The 24458-nt window shown below is 35.6% G+C and overlaps 1 protein-coding gene across 1 annotated transcript in view; it reads left to right on the top strand.

The window, feature by feature from the left end:
* The first annotated feature begins 8462 nt into the window (after positions 1 to 8462).
* The window catches only part of gli1 (GLI family zinc finger 1), a 68606-nt gene continuing 52610 nt past the window's right edge, over positions 8463 to 24458 (top strand). Inside the window, exon 1 of the mRNA XM_073852141.1 lies at positions 8463 to 8788. The gene's annotated coding sequence lies outside the window, so the exon portion shown is untranslated. The remainder of the gene's footprint in view (positions 8789 to 24458) is intronic.

The raw sequence follows: 24458 nt of genomic DNA, 5'->3' as shown, positions 1-24458 counted from the left end.
ACACACTCAGTTTTATACATGCATATTTAAAATACACAATCAGCTTTATGCATGCATACTTAAAATACACACTCAGCTTTATGCATGCATGCATACTTAAAATACACACTCAGCTTTATGCATGCATGCATACTTAAAATACACACTCAGCTTTATGCATGCATATTTAAAATACACAATCAGCTTTATGCATGCATGCTTAAAAAATACACTTAGCTTTATGCATGCATGCATACTTAAAATAATTGCATGAAATAAAAGCATTAATTACTTTGTATTTTCACTGGCGTTGATGCTGCTTTGGAAAGTGATGGGCAAAGCTTTTACTTTTCACTCTGGTTCTGTGAATAGATCGCCGGTGTTCGTCTTTATAGCTCGGCTGACCGCGTGCCATCCCGCTAATCCAGAAAGAGTTGTAAAGCTCTCAATGAGCTTGAGGAGGTTTATGTGAATGAACACCTGCAACTTTTGTTTGGGAACCGAAGGCTCATACAGTTGATTCTATCACAGGTGGTCGATATTTACCTTTACCTGATTTAGACTGGACCAATTTAACCAGCGGACAGGTGCATTCTACAGAAAGCCTCTTAGGACACTTCTTTTAGTCAAGCAGCACAGACTGAAATGGCAGGTAAGAATAAACCATGTGCACTCACTCACACACAGAAATGAGGGTATTAGTAAATAGGCAATTAAAAGAATGAAACACAAATGACAATTTCAGCATGTGACAACTCAAGAATAGAAAATAGCTCATTCATAAAACTTTACAAGCCATTTGACTGAATGGAATGAGAATGACTTTGAGTGTGTGTGTGTGTGTGTGTGTGTGTGTGTGTGTGTGTGTGTGTGTGTGTACCTGGTATTCATCACGTTGTGGGGACCAAATGTCCCCACAAGGATAGGAATACCAGTAGATTTTGACCTTGTGGGGACATTTCTTAGGTCCCCATGAGGAAACAGACTTATAAATCATGCACAATGAGTTTTTTTGAGGAAGTAAAAGTGTGCACAATCTCCTGTGAGGGCTAGGTTTAGGTGTAGGGTAGGTGTAGGGCCATAGAAAGTACGGTTTGTACAGTATAAAAACCATTACGCCTATGGAATGTCCCCATAAAACATGTAAACCAGTGTGTGTGTGTGTGTGTGTGGGGGGGAGCTTAACCTGGCAGTCTGGAAGAGCCTGTGCATATGGTGACAGCATCTGTGAAAGCGTAAACCAACAAAAACCAGCCAATCACACAAGATCAACTTTCATTCACAATGTTCTTTAAACACAGACAATACTTTCTCAATGAGAGACGGTAAGATGATGACCAAACCAATAAATAATAAAAATAAACAAAAACAATAAATACATTTAACAAATAAAAAATAACAATAAATTACTAATAAAATAAATAATTATTTATCAAATCACACTTAAAATTTCAACTAAAATAAAGTAAAATAAAAAAAATAAATAAAATAAATTGTACATAAAACGTCATTAATGCACAACACTGCATATATTGCAAAATAATATGAAAATTCTAATTTGATTCTTATTGTCAGCAAACTCCTCAACATCACTTCAGAATCCGCAGAAGCTGTAGACTTTCCAAGAGAGAATAACACATTATAATCATCATAGATGTCATCCATAACAGTCTTTCAGCACAAATGACACTTTGCACATACGGTTTGATGATATGGACACATCTTAATAGTCACTAAAGGGGAGACAATGCAGGCAAAAACACTGTTTTTCATGCACCTGTCAAGATTTGGGCTTTTTGGTGTTTCATAAAGTGTTTTTTTAGACTAGTGGAAAGAAAACACCCAAAAGACACTGTTATGTGTTTCTTTTATAGCACTTTATCTGTTTGTGTCAATAGATTTCAATTACAATACATATATTTAAAGGCCGGTTTCTCAAAATTAGTTTTTTTCTCCTACACTGAGCATTAATTCTCCACTTATGAAACACTTACACACACCAAACTTTAAATTTTGATTCCTGTCTATCCTGAAGGTTTTTGCAAAGGTATTTGTTCATATAGATTTGCTTGATTTTATACAACATTTTATTCCTCAAAAATGGTAAAAAAAAAAAAAAAATTATTTATATATATATATATATATATATATATATATATATATATATATATATATATATATATATTGTTTTCTGTCTGTTCTAGGTATTTTCTGAATTATGGAGTGATACGCTGAGATACCCAAAATTCACTCTGTAAAAAAAATTTGACTCTGATATGTAAAAAAAAAAAAAATTAGACAAGAATTTTGAAACTGACTTCATCCAGTGTTTAGATTTTTGTAGACATGTATTCAAAGTAACACATATTTCATTAAATAATGCCTCATTTGCATATTTACAACTAACATTTTAGAAAACGTGTAATACAAAAAAATGTGCAATTATTAATGTAATCAATTAACTGGGTAAGCAATATGATAACTATTAGTTATTTTTTTTTCCATATTCACCTGCAGTGCCTCGCCTTAAGTCAACAAATACTTTATATGGAGGTTACATACATACTGATGGATTTTCACCACGCGGGTGAAATCCTGTATTTTTTTATTTTTTTTTAGTCGAAATCAATCATCAAATTAAAAACCCAAACTTTCATGGGCTGTGTCCAAATTCAGGGTCTACATCCTTCGGAGGACTCATTTGAAGGATGTTACGTCACAGCGCCGCGACGAAGGCTGTCCAAATTCATAGGTTGTGGCTAGAGGGTATACAGCTCAGACCGGAAACTAACAATGAAATTAATTGTTCTACCTATTAGATTGTGTTTTATTAACGTCTACACCTACCCCAACCCTAAACTTAGCCCTTACTATAATACAAAAAAAGTATTATTGTTGTACAGTGTGACAAAAATAACGTTAGACTGATGTGCGCATGCCCAGTAGCCTTAGCTGTATCCCTTGGTTGTGGCTAGAGGGTATACAGCTCAGACCGGAAACTAGGATCCTTCAAATGCGGCCCACAAATATGTCCTCCTTTTCCCCGAATTTGAAGGATGGGTCTGGTGGATCCTTTCCCGTCCTACCTATCCCACAATTCCTTTCGGCAGAGCGCTTCCAGTATTTTCATATAATGGCGGACGAAGCAAGCGGTAGTAATGATGGAAGTTTAAAAAAAACTGCCGTTTCAAAAAATATTTTTTTACAGCGGTTGTCTAGTTTGGCCTTTGGTTTAGCGTTAAGCTTTTTTTTTTTTTTTTTTTACATTTGTATGTATATATGATAAAAAACAGCACTTTCGTAAACTAGCTTCTTTCTTACTGCCTGTGTGAATATCCCCTTACACACAGCTAATTTCTTGTTAGTGATTGAAGGTGTTTTTAACGCTTTTAGGGCTGAAAGAGTAGTTATTTTGTTTTGTGCAGTACAGATAACCTTACTTCTTGCTTAGTGCTGTCACAGTTGCTAGGCGACAGGATATGAGCAACGGGGAAGGGAGGGAACTGAAAGAAGTGTAGGCTGTCCAAATTCACTGACACCTACTTCCAGGTTTTGCGGTATTCGGAGGACCCCTCCTCCTTCAACCTGGTAGGAAGGATCCTAAGGAGGATGCAGACCCTGAATTTGGACACAGCCATACTCACCTCAGTATGAATCACCTGATCTGATCTCACCTGAGTCGCAAATATCACGTGACTGACGGCTCTGGCGTTACAGGAAATGCCACGATAACGCTGGTACGCCGAAGATGTTCCGATTGATCGGCCGATAATCGCTTCTTATTAAACAACCACCGATTTATCAGGTTTCATAAGGACCAAAACACGTAGATTCGGCGTTCATGATTCGGTTTACGATGTTCGCGCCATTCTCGGTATGAAATTCAAACCCATTCCCTGCGCATGCGCAGTTTTCCCTCTACTCTCGCCAATATGAAGAGGCAATATAATTACAATAAAAAACTATTGTATTAAAATGAGCAAATAAAATATAGAAATATATAATAATGAAATGCAGTAAATGACTAATAATAATGTAGTGAAATGATAAATACATTTGTATTACTTTTATTTAATGTCAATTAATAACAACCAAATAGTGAACATATATAAAACATACTTCAAATATAGTTCATTTGTATAATTTATATTAATGCAGAATATAAGTCTTAAAAATATTTTTTTCTTTTGGCCATTTTTAAAAGTTAAAATGCGATCCAGTGTGTTTTTAACAGTCATTGTGATAGTCACAGCTCATTATACTGGATTATTGTAGACTTGCAGGTCACTTGCGGTGACATCCTTTACTATAAGGAAAGTTCTACAGATTGCCAATGTTGGTATGGGTTTGTGAGGAAGGTGGTTAAGATCTTGGCAAAATGCCGATGGCCTCGTCGCTCAAGGTCAGCGCTTTGTTAGTGGATTACAGCGCAAAACACCTGTAACCGGACACACTGCTTTCAGACCTCATCAACCCGCAACAAACCCTCCAGTGCTTCAGGATTCAGTGTGAACTGTGTGCGGAAAACCACTGGACAGACACCAGCAGAAACGAGATAGACCTGAATTAGACTTTACTTCCTTGTGAAGGTGGTATTTATACCAGAATGATATTATCTGGTTGATTTTAGTTCTACACTGAGTTTTTAGCGGTATAAACACGAATTTTCTCGACTGTTTGTGTCAGTACGCCCCCTTGTGAATTTTTAGGAACCATATTGCTATGTTCAACCTGGTACTGCAAACACGCACTTCTTTCAGAATAAAATGTTTATCAGAACGTATACGTATATAGATGAATGTGGATCAAAAATTTAATTCTAGTGCTAATACTCTGTTTAACTGACATGTTTAATGACATTTTGCCTGTATAACAGTCATAAAATATTAGGCTATTATGTAAGGGATAATGTACAGGCAGCCGGTAGTTATCGCAGAAATAAGCCCCGACAGTGTGATCAGGACCCGACGCGAAGCGGAGGGTCTTGTATCACACTGAAGGGGCTTATTTCGCGATAACTACAGGCTGCCTGTACATTATCCCGCTTATTACACGGCTACTTGCCACATAAGGAAAAAAAACTGGACATGAATATGAATTTGACATCTTTTATTGGCATATTTGTTTTAAATTAACATTTTTATCCTTCCGCGAAACGATATAGTACCACGTGACTAACATTCAAACTATGTACGTTAGTAAGACAATTTAAATAGATTAATGTCGAAATTTTCCATTGTTAATTGTGGTTGTCCAGTGTTTGTCACAAGATGGCGCCAAACGGTAATCTTTGTTGGCACAGAGGGATTTTAAACATACAAGTAGTACCGGCTATGCGTTATTACTTTGGAGCGTGATTATTTGAAAAGAACGAACCTGCAAATGTCTCAACTGACCAATCAGAATCAAGCATTCCAAAGAGCCGTGTAATAAATATAAATTATTACGCTATATATATAATTATATAAATATAAATATAAATATTATTACACTACTTAAAGACTTTTTAAAGTATTTTTTGGTGTATTTCTCTGCAAAGTCTTACCTCAGAAACATCTGTCCTGTCAGACTCCGTTTTCGCGCGCTTCTCTGCTTAGTTTAACGGTTTTTCGTGAGTGAGAAGTGTGTCTCATGTTGCTGTTCACATGGTTTAAACGATAACTACCGTTTACTTACAGTATGTGAAATGTTTAATTGTTTTTATAGCGTTAAAGACACAGATTTGCTGTTAAAGGTTTGTTTGTAAGCTTTGTTTTCTCTTTTTTTTAAGTAGTCAAACGTTGTCGAATATGTTCCACAATCGTTGTCGTGTGACCTGACTGCATTTTTCCACTAGGCTACAAGGTATGGTTAACTTTCCAAAATGCTTAATTGCTAAGATTGTATTTAATGTGTGGTTTGTAGAATGCTAAAAACGTAACCAGCATTAACGGAACATTAAGTTACGTTTTGTACTTAACGCTTAAAGGATTAATCCACTTCCAGAATAAAAATTTCCTGATAATTTACTTACGCCCATGTCATCCAAGATGTTCATGTCTTTCCTTTTTCAGTCGCAAAGAAATCACTTTTTGAGGAAAACATTCCAGGATTTTTCTCCATAGTGGACTGTGTGTGATGCTCAACAGTTTGAAGGTTAAAAATGCAGATTCAGTGCATCTTAAAGGATTAGTTCACTTTCATAACAACAATGTACAGATAATGTACTCACCCCCTTGTCATCCAAGATGTTCATGTCTTTCTTTCCTCAGTCGTAAAGAAATTATGTTTTTTTGAGGAAAACATTTCAGGATTTCTCTGAATGGATATAGATGGCGCCCCGAAGTTTGAACTTCCGAAATGCACTTTAAATGCAGCTTCAAAACGATCCCAGTCGAGGAGGAAGGGTCTTATCTAGCGAAACAATTGGTTATTTTTGAAACAAATTGACAATTTATATACCATTTAACCTCAAATGCTGGTCTTGTCTCATCTAGTCTCTGCTCAGTATAATCAGGGTCAATGCAGTTAGGGGATGTCTAAAAACTCCCATCTCGTTTATATCTTCAATGTCAGAATCGTCCTATAATGCTGTTTTACCTTTTGTAAAGGGTATGTAAAGGGTTTCTTTGTATGTTCACTTTGTAAACACTATGTCGGTACTTTTGCAGCGATCTAAGGCGATTTTGAAGTTAGGGAAGAAAACGAGATGGGAGTTTTTAGACGTACCCTAACCGTATTTATCCGAATCACACAGACTTCGTATGCGCTGCGCAGAGTTGAGACAAGATGAGCATTTGAGGTTAAAAAGTATATAAATTGTCAATTTGTTTCGAAAATAACCAATCGTTTCGCTTGATAAGACCCTTCCTCCTCGACTGGGATCGCTTAGAGCCTTTTGAAGCTGCATTTAAACTGCATTTCGGAAGTTCAAACTTTGGGGCGCCATCCATATCCATTATAAAGAGAGAAATCCTGAAATGTTTTCCTCAAAAAAAGGAAAACATTTCTTTACGACTGAGGAAAGAAAGATATGAACATCTTGGATGACAAGGGGGTGAGTACATTATCTGTGCATTGTTGTTATGAAAGTGAACTAATCCTTTAATGATCCCAGCCAAGAAAGATGGGTCTTAGCTAGCAAAACAACTGGTAATTTTCTAATAAAAATAAAAATGTGTATACACTTTAACCTCAAATGCTCATCTTGTCTAGCTCTGTGATGCGCATGTGTACTCTGTGTATTCCAGTTCAAGACAGTTAGGGTATGTCTAAAAACTCCCATCTCATTTTCATCCCACATCTGGGTCTGTACTTCTGCAGCGATAGGATGAATTTGAAGTTGGAGAAGAAAATGAGATGGGAGTTTTTTAACATACCCTAACTGTATTGAACCAGAGTGCAGAGTATGTGTGCGCATCGCAAAGCTAGAGAAGATAAGCATTTGTGGTTAAAAAGTATAAATATTAATTTATTTAAGAAAATGACTGATCGTTTCACTAGATAAGACCCTTCTTCCTCGGCTGGGATCATTTAGAGCCCTTTAAAACTGCATTTAAACTGCATTTTGGAAGTTCAAACTCGCAGGCACTATTAAAGTCCACTATATGGAGAGAAATCCTGAAATGTTTTCCTCAAAAAACATATTTCTTTACAACTGAAGAAAGAAAGACATGAACATCTTGGATGGCAAAGGGGTGAGTAAGTGATCTGTACATGTTTGTTCTGCAAGTGAACTAATTCTTTAATTCAAACAGTATTTTTTATTTATCACGTGCACAGTTATTTACAGAATACAAGTTTGTCTGAGTAGCTGAACAGGTTTACATTTCACTCAGTGTATTACATATATAAATAATAGATAAAGATAAGATAAAGGTAAATAAAATAATCATGACTCGTTTTTTATCATGAGATTTTTTATTGATTTTATCGGAGATACAAAGCCATGTGTTATTTACACAAGTCTAATTAATTCTGATGACTTTTATTCGACATTCCTCTCTATCTCTCCGATCATCACCCCCCTCCAAACCCAGACTCATTCCAGGCTGATTGCGCTCCGCTCCGGGTTTTGCGGTGCGCCGTGTGTCTGTCCACTCCAGACAGCGCACAGCGTTTCACCTTTGAGTAAAACAGTATTTTAGTGAAAAAAAAAAAGATTGAGTCCTATGATTTAGAGACATTAGACTTACGAAAAAAATGATAAAGCTAAAATATTCTTTCTTACAAAACTAAATAACACCACATGTTATTTTTAATATGGTATTATTTGTATTATTATTATCATTGGAGTTACTGATGCTGCAGGAATGACGCTGTCCAGCAGGGCTTTCTCTTTTTTCCCCTCAAGAAAAACAAAAAGTGAACTTCCTGTTTCGGGGTGGTCCACGGAGTCTGAGAGAGGGAGGGAGAGCGAGCAAGAGAGAGAGAGGGAGAGAGGGAGGGGGAGGTCTCGCATTCTCGCGCTGCCGCTGCAACTTTGGGCTCACGGGACCGGCGGCACCGAATATGGAATCGCTTTTCTAAAACCCAACTTTAGAGAAAACTTAAGTGGAGTTTGTGCCGACGTGAGCCCGAAGCGGAGAATAATATTCAGAAGAGGAAAGTTTAACGCTCATATCTACATCTGCATCTGTGTGTGCGCGCGCGCGCGCGCGTGTGTGTGTGTGTGAGGAGAAAGAGGGGCTTTATTGGAAATTCTCGAACCCCCATCGGGACGCTCTCGGCTTTCAGCTCCGCTCGCACAAGTTTTCCAAGGAAAAGTGGAGTTTGCTGGGATCAGCGCAGGGCCACACAGACTGATGAAGGCAGAAGCGAGTCTTCAAAGGTAACGCGCTATTCCTTCGTGTTACACAGATGTGTGCAACTTTGTATTTCATGTTTAGCGAACTTTCACAGGTGTGATGATACTTTGTATCATGTCAGCGAGAAAGCGTGAATAGGATCTTCAGTGCTGTCTGGAGTGTTAATCAAGTGGATTGTTTGCGTATTGATTAACAATCCAAACATGTGTGTCTATTACACACTCACGCTGAGGGTCTCTTGTGTAAATGATGAACACAAGAGTATTTACCAAAGCAACTAAAGCTTATTAAACTGGAGGGCATTTAATGTCAAAATGTCAACAACTTTTCAGCGCTGTTTTATTTTGAGTTTTAATATCTGTATGATCTATTGGATTTAATAATTCTCTTAAACATTATTTCTGCTTGTGAAGCGTGTATGATGGTGGTCTCTCGGGACTTTTGCTGTAGTGTCCCGGTGGTCTCGCAGTCGTATCTCAGACTCTCAGACATTGCAGCTAACTAAGAAAGCAAGTACAGGGTTTATTTGCATGCTTAACTGTTTCATTTGAAACTTCTTTTTCTTCTTCTTCTGCATGCATTTTGTCGTTTGATGTGATAGTTCAGTGTTGGAGGTCAGTCTGTTTTACAGGCCGTATCTCAACAGCTGTTTCTTGTAACGGGAAATACTTGAAGTGCCGAATATCTTTTCCAAATGTGTCTATCTAACCTGAAGCCCCACCACAACACTGACTAGCCTACGTGTCTTTTGACTGAAGGTCTTCATGCAAATACAAAAAAATGTTGCATTATACTGAATTATTTTTTTAAGCCCATAGGCTACATAATTTTTGTCTTGTGCAATGTTTATGTTTGAGTATTTACATTTTTCTTCTATATAAGTGCATTCCCTATATAATCCCAAGCAAACTATTTATATAATCCTCAAAGAATTTTTGCACTTTTATTAATAGGACTTTAATTATCCTGGACAGGGGGGGATTAGATATTGTGTTGTGTGGCATTTGATTGTGGTCATGGGTTCTTAAACACAAACTACATATTATGTGAGATCAAGGGAGAAAGAGCCACTGTGAAAGTTTAGAAGGGGGGAAAAACAAACATCTAATATAATCTTCACAAATCTGCGTAATTGCCGTGTGAAAATCTCAGATGAGTCACTGTAATAGATCAGTAATGAGGGGATGATGTCATAATGCCATAAAGCCCTACCTCTCATTGAATTTTGTGCTTAACATTAACATAAAGAGGGTTATGTAAAGTTGTTTTTGTGGAAGAAAAGGATACAACCAATTTAAAATCAGTTACTGGTCCATTATGTGATTAGGAACATTTTTATTCTGACCAGATTTTGATCAATTGTCAGGCTTGCTAATATGTCAACAGTTGATTTATCTTGTCAGCTATTAGTCATAACTACAGCTGTCATGCTTTTAGGTGCAATACAGGGGCTTTTGCATTGGTGAAGAGTGGTTGCGAATTCACTTCAGGTTGATGTGGTATCTGGTCTGGAGGTGAGAAAGACTCCGTAGGGTGTCTTCCTTTCCCCCCCGAGCTCATTAGTGTTTGATGGACCTGCCTTAGTGCCAAAAGGCTTCCGTTAGCATAGTCGCACTCACACAGATCTGGCCTGAAACCTCCCTCCGAGTCGGTCTTTCAGACAGCTTGAGATGTTACACGCGGAAGTGCTAAAGAGGCGATGCATGTATGTCACCTTTTGCTAACCTGTGGGTGGAGATCCAGAGATTGAACTTGTCAAGTGATAATTCAGTAGTAATGCTCATATAATATCCTGCAACTGAGAGCATTTCACACTTCTGCATGAGAGGCGTCTTCAGCTTTGAGGGTGTTTTGGAGCAACTAGAGCTGCATGGTTAATCTGAATAAAGGGGACATTGCGAAATGACTTAGTGTGGTCTTTGAGGTTTGATTAATAAGTATATGGAGCATGTTTCATAATGAAGCATGGCACTGGGTTCTTTTGCACACGAGCAGCTCGTGATTCATTATTTCCAGTGTCTTGGTAGTGACTCGGTTTGCAGTAAATGCATCAACTTTATGCATCTACTTAGAGTTGGAGTTACTTAAAATGTGGATTTGAAAACACAATGTGTTATCCATCTTGCTAAACTTTTAATGAGAAGTGCAAGTACAGCACACAAAGAAGTAATTCCAATTTTAAATAATTTGATTTTAATTTTGAGTTTATATCTCTCAATTTTACATTTTTTATTTCTCAATTTTCTACATTTAATGTACAGTATATCTCACAATTTTGAGTTTATATCTCTCAATATTTAGTTTATATCTCAATTTTTTTTTCTCAATTTTCTACATTTATATCTCACAATTTTGAGTTTATATCAATTCTGAGTTTATATCTCATAATTCTACATTTATATCTCACAGTTTTGAGTATATTTCTCTAAATTTTTAGTTTATATCTCAATTAAAAAAAAAAATTATTTCTCAGTTTTCTACATTTATATCTCACAATTCTGAGTTTATATCTCATAATTCTACATTTATATCTCACAGTTTTGAGTATATTTCTCTAAATTTTTAGTTTATATCTCAATTTTAAAAAAAAAATTATTTCTCAGTTTTCTACATTTATATCTCACAATTTTGAGTTTATATCTCAATTCTGAGTTTATATCTCATAATTCTACATTTATATCTCACAATTCTGAGTATATATCTCTCAATATTTTTTTTATTTCTCAATTTTCTACATTTATATCTCAAATTTGAATTTATATCTTATAATTCTACATTTATATCTCACAATTTTGAGGTTATATCTGGTAATTTTACATTTATCACAATTTTGAGTTTATATCTCACAATTTTAAATTTATATCTCACAATTCTGAGTTTATATCTCATAATTCTGAGTTTATATCTCCTAATTCTACATTTATCACAATTTTGAGTTTATATCTCACAATTTTAAATTTATATCTCACAATTCTTAGTTTATATCTCAGTTCTACATTTATATCTCAGTTCTGAGTTTATATCTCACAATTTTAAGTTTATATCTCACAATTCTGAGTTTATATCTCACAATTCTGAGTTTATATCTCGTAATTCTACATTTATCACAATTTTGAGTTTATATCTCAGTTCTACATTTATATCTCACAATTTTAGGTTTATATCTCACAATTTTGAGTTTATATCTCAATTTTAAGTTTATATCTCACAATTCTTAGTTTATATCTCAGTTCTACATTTATATCTCACAATTTTGAGTTTATATCTCACAGTTTTGGGTTTATATCTCATAATTCTGATCTTATATCTCATAGTTCTGAGTTATATTCTGCAATTCTAAGTTATCTCATAATTCTGAGTTTATATCATAATTCTACATTTATATCTCACAATACTTTTAAATAGTTTATATTTTGCAGTTCTGAGTTATATCTCTTAATTCTAAATTTATAGCTCACAATTTTGAGTTTATACCTCAATTCCAAGTTTATATCTCATAATTCTGACCTTATATCTCATAGTTCTGAGCTATATCTTGCAATTCTACGTTATATCTCATAATTCTGAGTTTATATATCGCAGTTTATATCATCAATCAGTCCTATCTCAATTCTGAATGTTTTTTCTCAGAACTACTAGAAAAAGTCAGAATTGCAAGATATAAATTCAGAATAGTGAGGGGTAAAAGTCATGTGTAATTAAAAAGTCACATTACATTTTTTTATTTTTTATTTTTTTAATTGTGTGATGGAAACAGGCTTCCTCACTCGTGAGCAACTATAGTGTGCATTTTTTTCTCTCTGTTTAGTCCAAATAGATGTGTGTATTTGTGGGTGGGATGTTCCTTGCTGTGTTTTACTGTGTGAATCCAAAAGTGTGAGAGACGGCGTTCACTAAAGCTCGCCAAGGCAGAATCCAGGCAGGCAGGCGGCAACAAGTGGTGTGTTTTTCCGCCAGATTCCTTTTTGGGGCTGCGCAGCAAGACTCGTGTCACGTGACACTTTCCTTTGCCTCCCCCTCTCGCCCTCTCCGCGGCGTGGAGACCACCCTCACGGGGATCGTAGACCCCAATAACACCCTTTCACACTACGTGAACCTGAAACAATCAACTTTTAATAGCAGCTGTCCATCCAGTCAGCGGCCCGAGCGGCACAGAGCCGGAGCTCAGAGACCCAAGCAGGGAAGGAAGGAGTCAGAGAGGGTAAAACCCGCTAAATACCCCCGTTCCCTCTTTTATGCCCCTCAGGCTTTTCCTCCATCCTCTTTTCTGTCCCTCTTTCATTCATGAAGGACAAGAGAGGCAGAATAAAGCTGAGGACTGATGCTGCGTGTCTTCTCAAGTCTTACAGTGCTGGAGTCTGCTGGATTGGCCTTTCTTTCTTTCTCTGTGTCTTTCTTGCTTTCATTATCTTTTTTACTGCCTTTCTTGCATTCTTTCACTCTTTTTACTTTATTTTTCTTGCTTTTTTGTCTTTTTGCTTACTATTTTTCTGCCTATTTCTCTCTTTTATCTCTCATGCTTTCTGTCTTTCTCTCTTTCTTGGATTCTTTTTTGCCTTATGTTTTGTCTTGCAATCTTTCTGTCTGTCTTTCTTTCTTTCTATGTTTCCTTCTTGCTTTCATTTTTCTTGCATTCATTCTCTTTTTTGTCTTCTTACTTGCATTCTTTCAGTCTTTTTGTTATATTTTTCTGAATTTTTACATTCTTTCTGCCTTTGCTTTCTGTCTTTTTCTACCTGTTTCTCTCTATTATCTTTCATGCTTTCTGTCTTTCTCTCTTTCTTGGATTTTATTTTTTATTTTTGTTTCCTTTTGTCTTTCTTTCTTTCTTTCTTTCTTGCTTTCATTCTCTTTTTTGCCTTCTTTCTTCTTTGTATTTCTAAGTCTTTTTGCTTTATATTTCTTGCTTTGTTGCGTTATGTCTTTTCGTTATCTTTTTCTGACTATCTATTTCCGTCTTTTATCATTTGTGCTTTCTGTCTTTCTCTCTTTCTTGGATGCTTTTTTGCCTTGTTTCCTTTTGCCTTGCATTGTTTCTGTCTTTCTTGCTTTTTGCTTTTGCTTTTTTCAGTGTTTTTTGCTTCCTTTCATGCTTTCTTTTTCGCCTTCCCATCTTGCCTTCTTTCTCTTAATTAAAGAATTAATTCACCCAAAAATGACAACGCTGACATTGTTTTCTTACCCTCGTGTCATTTCAAACTTGCATGATTTTCTTTCTGCATTAGAACATAAAAGTAGATGTTTATCACGCTGTTCTTTCTCCAATGCCTGTAAAAAAGAAAGAAAGAAAGAAAGAAAAACAAAGAGCAGCGTTAACATTCTGCCAAACATCTCCTTTTGTGTTCCACAGCAGAAATACACTCATACGGTTTTGAAATAACATGAGGGTGATGACAGAACCATCTTTTTAAAATAAATACAACTTTTTCTTCAAAGTATATTCAAGTCACAGGCGTCCTCGGATGACCATTTCAGGAGAAGCTTGCAACCAAGTCTGAGCGTTTCTTTAGGGGTCATTCTCATAGTTTGCGCTGACATTAAATGTGGGATCATCTGTCATCAGATTCGGGTGAAAAAATGTTGCAACGTCATGTTTGAACAGAACATAAGCAAATGTATAAATGTTTAAATAACGAAGCGCTGGCCCAGACCACTAAACCACCATTGTTTTCTCTCACCACACCTCTGCCTCTCTACATTGGTTTTCTTTCTCTGATTTGAGATCTGAATAAAGTGGTCAATAACTGTTTAATAGTCTTTCACTGTTTTTTGGACATTTTGCATTGGTGAAAGATGAGAGCACAGAAAGGAACCGCTTTGATTGCAGTGTAGCTTTCAAATTAGAGGCTGGATTATGTTACGAAACCTTTGGACAATTGAGCTTTACAAGCAGCCATTGTTCATGATGAAGACTATCCATGTATTATAATCACGAGTGTTTCAGATGGTGCCATGTTCACATTATTGATCTGCAGATCTCAGATGCTCTGCAAATGAAAGTAATTGCACTGTCGATGTAGGACAGGAAATGAGGAACTGTTTAGGATTTAAACAGCGAGACCTGTTTATCAACTTATTTCTCCTGATTCTACCTTTCACTCCAATTCCTGTTCACATCATGCCATTTTGACGTTTGCCCTCTGAATAAGTTAATCACTTTAAACCAGCTCAGCAAGTTTCAATAGTTGCTTCTGGTGCTTGAAAGAAAAGAAAGATCACTAATTATATATTTTTTTTGCTCTTAAACAGGAATGAAAACAAAAGGACACTTTCCGTTAGCGTTTCTTGCTTCTCAGATGTTTCTTTTGAGAAAAAGGCACTATTGATCTCACTATTAGTCTCCTTCGGAGTGTCAGAAGAGATCTCAACAATGTCCCAATCTCAAAATACAACTCATAGATCTCAATATTAACTAATGTTGCTCATCAAATGACCTAAGCTGCTTTCCATGCTTTCCATTTATTAATGAAGATTGTTGGAATTAATTCCATGCAATACATTTTTCTACTTCAAAATTTCATGATGATGAGGATTTCTCTTGGTTAAAGATTGCTGAAGTAAAATTTCATGCAATATATTTTTTTTCCTCAAAATTTCATGCATAACTCAGTTTTAACTTAGAGTGTATTTTCTTTTTGCTAGTTAATGTCATTGCATTGTACTAAAACCTAAGTTTGCTCACTAAATAGCTTTTAAAACTCTCATTATGCTATATTATCACCAAATATTTCCTTGAATCTTTCAATTGTCAGGTTTTGTATCTCTTTCTGGAACTGATTGGTTCATCTGAGCTTATGCACTTCAGTTTTTAAGTGAAAATTAGCGATAAAAATAATGCTTTTTTCACTTAAAATCTGGTGCATAAGCTCATATCAATGAGACTTACAATTAATCAGCTCCAAAAAGAAACACAAAAACAGTGTTCAATGAAAGAAAATTTTAAAAGGTAGCCATTCGGGTGGTTTGATCCTTTTTTTTGCCAATTCTTTGTATCCGTTTGTAAAATTTACTTGCTAAAATTTTGTTTCCCGGTGTAAGCTAATGCAGAACTATTGGAGACTTCCTTCCCAAACAAGTTAATAGTTGTTATACAGTAAAAAATGTGAAGAGTTTCTTTGCAAAAACTCAAAAAATCATGTTTTTTATGATGTTATCATGTTTTTATTGTGTTATTTAGCTGTATTTTTTTTTTTTTACCTAAATCAAAATAACCCAACTGCAGTTTGATTGAGATTAGTTGGAATGCACAATGAAAACATGATTTTTGAAAAGATGAACAGATGAACACTTCATATAGAGTTGCTGAGTTTGGGGTCTCTCTCTATCTGTACACATTTTCAGCATGTCATCATGTGTGTGTGTGTGTGTGTGTGTGTGTGTGTGTGTGTGTGTGTGTGTGTGTGTGTGTGTGTGTGTGTGTGTGATGACTCACTGGTGTCCGGAGCTGCGAGGGGGCGTGTTTATTATTCACTCGGTTGTCATGGAGACGCTGGAGTTTTGAACTCACATCATTGTAATTACGCGTCTTTGATGTGTTTCTTGCGCTTCGGATTTTTGGCATTTGACAAATTAGATGCAACCCAGAAGAATCATCAAAAGAAAGTCAAATTAATTACTCAGAGTATTTGGCTCCAGTATGTTTCAGCAGCAACAGCAGCAGCGCAGATAATAATCCAGACCCTAGCAGACAAACACGCATGCACAAACACGCATACGCTCACCTATACGCACGGGTTTACCTGCGCACGCTTTCATGTGTTTGTCTCATCGCATAAGTTTGCCGTCACCTCGCACGCATGCCGAGCGCATTACTTCCGCCGTTACGTACACGTATGCGCACACATGTTGCCTTCACTCAAAGGCAAACCCAATTAAGTCTTTACAAAAATAATATTGTTGGCCGGAGCTGAGAGGAGTTGAGTTTTATTAGCACTGGAGAGAATAATGCGCAGCGAGAGAGAGACTGAGGGAGAGAGAGAGAGAGAGAGAGAGAGCTGCAGATTGTTTGAAATGCGCTGTGAGTCAGGCTCTCAGATTTATGCCCATGGGCTGCTGCGGCTTCTTGGGTGGGCTGCACAGACGCAGTCGACCAATCACAGACGCACAAAGTCTGTGCTGCTTTCCTGCTGTTGCACACTGCTGCCCAGACGCTCGCTTTCTCTCTGTCTTTCTTTCTTTTTCTTTTTCTCTTCTTTCAATCTTTACTTCTTTCAGAACTCTTCTTACTAGAAGTAGTTGTCCAAAAATAAAAATGCATGAGTTGCCCACTGTGTCAGAGACTATCTTTTTAAACCCCTATGAGCAGTTTTTTCTTTATTCTGGAGACCATTATTAGTTATTATAGTTAACTAAAACCATCAAAAAGTTCATTTCTTGAAAAAAAATAACTACAAAAATATAAAAATGTACTTATTTCAGCTAGTTTCCAGGACAAAACACCGATTTCTCATTTTTGTTTAGTTTAACTTGATGTAATAAAATAACTAGAGCTGGGCGATATGACAACTGTAAATCACATTTTTTTGACCGATTCTTGATTTTTCTTTCTTTCTTTCTTTCTTTCTTTCTTTCTTTCTTTCTTTCTTTCTTTCTTTTAGAACTCTTCTTACTAGAAGTAGTTGTCAAAAAATAAAAATGCATATTTGCCCACTGTCATAGACTATTTTTTAAAACCCCTATGAGCATTTTTTTAGTGCAATTATTAGTTATTAAAGTGAACTAAAACCATCAAAAAGTTCATTGCTTGAAATAAAATAAATGATAAAATATAAAAATGTACTTATTTCAGCTAGTTACCAGGACATGACAGTGATTTCTCATTTTCTTGATGGATTTCTTAAAACTTGATGTAATAAAATAGCTAAAATTGGGGCTGGGAGATATTGTTTGTTTGTTTTTTTGTTTTGTTTTGTTTTGCAGTGTGGAGTTATTATAGTTAACTAAAACCATAAAAAAGTTAATTGCTTCTTATAATATTACTGAAATAAAATATAAAAATTCACTTATTTCAGCTAGTTGCCAGGACAAGACACAAATTCCTTATTTTTTAATTGTTTGTGACTTAAGGAACACAGGACTATATGTAGCAATAGCTGAGAATACACTGTATGCGTCAAAATGATTGATTTTTCTTTTATGCCAAAAATCATTAAAATATAAAGATCATGTTTCATGAAGATATTTTGTAAATCTCCCACCGTAAATATATCAAAACTTAATTTTTGATTAGTAACATGCATTGCTAAGAACTTCATTTGGACAACTTTAAAGGCAATTTTCTCAATATTTAGATTTTTTTTAGACCCTCTCGGTATCTCTGTCAAATATTGTCCTATCCTAACAAACCATGCATCAATGGAAAGCTTTTTTCCCATTTTTTTTTCATTAAAAAAATTGACACTGGTTTTGTGGTCCTGGGTCACATTTAGTAAAACACAACACAAAATAACTAAAACTGCATGTAAAAAAAAAAAAAAAAAATGAAAACAAAAAATATATAAAAATGAAAACTAATTTAAAATCTCAATTAAAACTAATAGTATGACAATAACACTAGTGACCATCAGTTGTCAGACTAAAAATGGTCTCATTGCTTTGATACTGTGTTTGCGCAGAAATGATTTGTAAAGCACAGTGCTGGTTAAATGTGTTTATGTTGCTGAGAAGTATCAGCGTAGGAATGCACTGAGGATGAGTTACACTGACCCTGTGTGTGTGTGTGTGTGTGTGTGTGTGATCCAGCTCTAGAGTTACACCACAGCCAATACGTTTTACATTATTAGTGCTATTCACTGAAACAGACGTGCTGCTTTTCTTTGATTTGTAGGTTGACGCTGTTTACAGTGAAACTGCAGTATGGGTGAGGTGTATGTGGGTAGTTGAGATTGAGTGTTTTGGTGTAGTTAACATGCTATATTTCATCTAAAACTATTTTAAACAACATTCTTGCATAATTATTCGGGATGCATTTTTATAAGCTCATATTAACTGAGAGTTTGCATGGATTATGTGTAGATTTTAATATTAAGGGGAGACACTGCAGGTGAATAGCGTAAAAAAAATGACTAATAGTTATCGCCTTGCATACCAAATTGCAAACATTTCTTGTATTACAAGTTTTCTAAAATGAAAGGAATTCTGGATATCTTATTTTTGTCACTCCATAATTCAGAAAATACTTAGAACAGACAGAAAACACTATTATTTTCACAATTTTGGGGGGAATAAAATGTTGTATATAATCAAGCAAATTCTATATGAACAAATCCCTCTGTAAAAACCTTCAGGATATAGACAGGAATAAAAATGTAAAGTTTGGTGTGTGTAAGTGCTACTCATTTATGATTTTTCACTCAATGTAGGGGAAAAAACTCATTTTGAGAAAACGGGATTTAAAAATCTATTGACACAAGCAAATAAATTGCTATAAAAGAAATGCTTAACAGTGACTTTTGGATGTTTTATGAAAAACCAAAAAGCCCAAAATCTCCAAAAAGTGTTTTTGCCTGCAGTGTCTCCTCTTAATTTATCAATTTATGAATTAGATGCATATACATTTTAACTTAAAATTGTTAGCCAGCTACCCAAATACCTGTCAGACCTCTGTATTAAAGTCTGTAGATGCGTTAACTGACTTCATGTTAATTTTTATCTCTGAAATCGTTTAATACAAATCATTCAAGAAAAGGCGGGCGTCAGAGGGACAGAGCGAGACGTTTAGAGACGTTTAGCGTGCCGTCGAGAGCTCGTTTCTGCTTGTTCCCAGTTCAAGTGCAGATCTGATAAGAGTTGCTCCGCTCAGAATGTTGTTTTCGTGCCAGTTTGCTCTGTTTGTTTTACAAAAGCAAAAAAAGTCGGAGGAAAATCAGGGCCCGCATATCCTCTGTAATTCCAGCAGGATTCGAGTGTGTACAGGAGATGTGACCGATAGACACGTGAAACCTGAGCCACAGCTCAACCTTTTCATTATTGTGTCACTAATCTAAAGCTTCCTTCAGCTCTGAATGCACTGTGTGCTTTAAACTTATTTGAATGTATTGTTATTGTTTAATAATAACAATTTAACCACAGCAACAACATTTATAATTAATACTAATTCATATATTTGTAGTCATTTCTATTTATTATGTTTAGTATTTCCAACTTACATCTCCAAAAAAGCAAACAAAGTGCAAATATTTTTGGTTTGACTTTAAAAGTCATTGTGTTTTTAGTTTCCTCTAGGGCTGCTTGATTATGGTCAATATTGTAATCAGGATTATTTAACGCGATTATGAGTGGGTCCGGAACTTTATATGATATGAAGATAGCAATACAAAAGAAAAAAAGATACAAATGAAACAGTTTTTTTTTTTTTTGGAAATTTAAAGTAATTAATTAAATGTAAAATAAACAGCATAGTCTTCACTGTAAGAATTAAACATGCTTTGTTTCTTATAAAAACTACAAAAGTCCCTCTGTCGAGAGCAGTGAGTGATTTAGTCTTTGTCTTTTGTTGTTTGATTAACATTAAACAGAGATGGCAGAAGAAATATTACTTGTGTCCGCTTTAAGAGCTGCACAGATTTTCATTTCTGAACCGTTTACGTTCATTTGAGACAAAACTGATGAAGGTTTACACGAATAATCACCAAACAGCACATTTTGACATGTATTTGCATGTACTTGACCGTTTAGGTACGCATCTTAAGCTAAACGTTCGCTTTACTTGTCCGTGTTCTGCCCCGTCTCTGAGCGCATTCACATAACAGCGCAAATTTTCTTTCATGCTTTTAAAAAACGCAACATCAAATAAACATCAATAAATCAAGCACGTCTTACTTTATGCAAGTCACGTTACATACTTTTACTGATTTGCGTCTGAAATTGTCTTTTTATAGAGGAGCAAAAGCACACAAAGGGGCTGGAATCGGTAGCAACAATCGTTTTATCGTTTGAAATTGAAATCCAAATTAGGGCTGTGCAATTAATCAAAATTCGGTTTCGATGATTTCTGCTTCAAACGATCATGAAAATGCAGTAATTGATTATTGCGCCCCATTTCGCCCCCTTACCAGTGGTGCGCTTTCGCTCCTCCATAAAAGCATAATTTCACATGCAAATCAGCAAAATCATGACTTTCATAAAACAAGATGTGTTTGATTTATTAGTGTTTCTTTGATGTTGTGTTTTTAATAGCACGTAAGAAAACTTGCGCTGTTCTGTGTTTGTGCTCAGAGACGGAGCTGAACACGGACATATAAAGTTATCTTTTAGCTCAAGCTGCGCACCTAAATGCTCAAATACACACAAAAATATTTCAAAATGAGGCGCTTGGTGATTATTCATGTAAATACTTGTCTGTTATGTCTTAAATGATCATAAACAGTTAAGAATGAAAATACGTGTGTAACCATATATGTGACCCTGGACCACAAAACCAGTCTTAAGTCGCTGGGGTATATTTGTAGCAATAGCCAAAAATACATTGCATGGGTCAAAATTTTAGATTTTTCTTTTATGCCAAAAATCATTAGGAAATTAAGTAAAGATCATGTTCCACGAAGAGTTTTTGTAAAATTCCTACTGTAAATATATCAAAATGTAATTTTTGATTTGTAAAATGCATTGTTAAGAACTTAATTTGGACAACTTTAAAGGTGATTTTCTCAGCATTTTGATTTTTTTGCACCCTCAGATTCCTGATTTTCAAATAGATGTATCTCAGCCAAATATTGTTCTATCCTAACAAACCATGCATCAATAGAAAGCTTATTTATTGAGCTGTCATATGATGTATAAATCTCAGTTTTGTAAAATTTTACCTTATGACTGGTTTTGTAGTCCAGGGTCACATATTGGATCCGTGTGGCTCTTAAAGCTGCAACAAATATTCCTTCAGCCGTCTCTGTGCTTAATATTAATTGAATGTAAAAATACAAAGAAAAATCACTCACCGCTCTTGAATGAAGGACTTTTGTAGTTTTAATAAGAAACAAAGCATGTTTAATATTTACAGTGAAGACACTGTTTTATTTTACATTCAGATAATTACATTCAATTTCTGTAGCATTGTTAGACTACTTTAGACTTGCGTAGAAGTATTCAGTATTTAAAAAAAATAAAAAAGCATTTCTTTTTTTGCTGTATTGCTATCTTTAAAAGAATCACTAATATAAAGTCATAATCGTGTTAAATAACCGGGATTACAATATTGACCAAAATAATCATGCTTATGATTTTTGCCAAAACTGAATTTCGATTAATTGGACAGCCCTAGTTTCATCCATAACTTGCGGTCTCTCTTTCTGTCACACTTCCGTCAGCCGTGTGGCCGCTAATTCAGCTTGAGGCTTTTATAGTAATAGTCGTTTGTGCTTGTGAGCTCGTAAGTTATTATTTACAGGCGGCGCTGCGTGTGTGTGTGTGTGTGTGTGTGTGTGTGTGTGTGTGTGTGTGTGTGTGTGTGTGTGTGTGTGTGTGTGTGTGTGAACGACTGACCTTTCCCTGTGTGCCGCATCTGTTTCTCATTGAGACACACTGTTCCTCCTCAGAGTTATAATAATTGCGCTCATTAATTACGCACGGACTGCACACACAGAGTTTCAGGACTTCATGTCGCTTTTATGCTCACCGATGGAGATTTTCTAAATAACGTGATAAAGTGTTATTCAGATTGACCTCTTACATTTGAGTTTCCTCATAAGTGTCCCATGTTCTGCTGAGTGTGTGTTGGACGGGACAGCTGCGTGGTTTTCCCGTCCTGATGGTTTGGTCAGGATTGTAGTGGTCCGGGGTGAATGGATGGGTTGGTAAAGTGTCATAGCTGCAGCAGCTGTTGTTGTTTCAGCTACTGACTTGATGTTTTTTCATTCACTCGCATGTAAACGCATTCACAAGTCCTTCTGTCGGGACTCGGGAGGATGTCCGCCTGACTGTGGGACAGTGAGGGTCTCTGATGTCATTCTGAAGAAGTGCAGGTACGTGTTTAGTGAGCGTCTTGTCTGAATACAGTGAGTCAATGTGGTGCTGTTGATGTCGTACTTTGTTCTGTGATGTCAGACGGACGTCCTTTGGAAGTCGGACATTGATCTGGGAAATCTCTTGGTGTCGTATTAGTAGGGCTGGGCGATATGGCTGAAAACTATATCACGATATCAGTGTTTCATATCGGTCGATATCGATAATTATTGATATTTTTATGACCCATTTAAAATAAGGACCAGGAGAAAAATATATTACACTCAAGCATTTTTATTTTAAACTTAACCTTCCTCTGATCATAATCCCCTCAGTTATTAAGACAGAAATGTCAACAACCATGGAAAACTCAAATAATTAAAATGTAAACATAAGTCTAAAGTCACAATATACACTTAATTATCTCTTAATCCTCAATTCAAACCCCATTCATTGTCGATGAAGTGAATGGTCAAGCTAATGTATGGCCCAGAAGTACGGCTTGACCACAGGTCAGAGGTTGTTGCAAAGTACTTGGCTGATTATATTTTTTTCTGCACAGATTGCTGGTTGCCAGTAGCCAACATTACTTCTTTCCCGGTACTTTAGCCTATACTTTGTGTAATAACAAAAATATTTATTTAAGTGAAAAAATAAGTCCAAAACTTTCAACATTTTGAACAATAGGGCCTTACAATCTTTTTTTTTTTCCAGAAATTCTTGTTTTAATTTTTCTGATAATCAAATGAAAGCAAAATCACAGATTTATTTTTAAAAATAAAAATAAACGGAGCTTTACTGTTAAAATTAATACATAGAAGAAAAATTATATTCAGTTAAAAAAAGGTTTAATAATAATAATAGTATTTTTTCAACAATTAAGCGTTGACTCTTTATTTTATTTTTTTATCATATATATTGTTTTATGTAAATTATATAAATGTGAACATATAAACACCTACATTATACTGTACAGTAATACAAGACTAATATTGTTCTGTTACATGTTAAACCGCACTTTTATTTTGACAGGTTGCCGTGAAGTTTCTGTGTGTATACAGTATGAATGATGCTAGTTTCACTTATGAAACGGTAAAATTGACAAAAAGTGACACTCGCAGCAGCTTTGGAGATGTATTTATTGGAGTTTGTCTGTTCATGCTGTTCTGCTTATTGAAACGGTCTTTTTGCATTTCAGTTTTCACAGACACTAGTCCATATCGCGATCTGAATTAATTAACAGACCAACTTTTGATTTATTGGTCCAAAAAGCTACGAATTCCGCGGCATTCCGCCCTATAGTAAAGTCCGTTTTTATGAATGGAGTCCGCGATCCCGTCTGTGAGGAGACATTGTAAACGCGCGATCACGTAGAGACAGAAATCAAATGCCGTCGTGTAAATAAGATAAATAACATAAGGCTATTTAGTTTGTTTAATACAACAACATGGACCCGTTCTGTAGGAAAGATAACCTTAACTTCTATTGTGATCTGGCGCTATGAACTGAACGTTAAAGGGGGGCTGGGCGGGCCGACGAAGAATACAAAATATCGAACGTTTTATCGAACACATTTTTTATTGATATCGATCTCTTGTCTATCGCGATACATATCGTTATCGTTTTATCGCCCAGCCCTACGTATTAGTCATAAGTTGAACCCTGATCAAACCACAACAGTGTTATTACAGACTGAGATACTTTATTTACACTCTTAAAAATAAAGCTTCCAAAAGGGTGTTTTTCCATAGAAGA

The sequence above is a fragment of the Garra rufa genome, chromosome 12, assembly GCF_049309525.1.
Source record: "Garra rufa chromosome 12, GarRuf1.0, whole genome shotgun sequence".
Taxonomy (NCBI): Eukaryota; Metazoa; Chordata; class Actinopteri; order Cypriniformes; family Cyprinidae; genus Garra; species Garra rufa.
The sequence above is the reverse complement of the archived record's forward strand: the minus strand, read 5'-3'. Positions and strand labels throughout refer to the sequence as shown.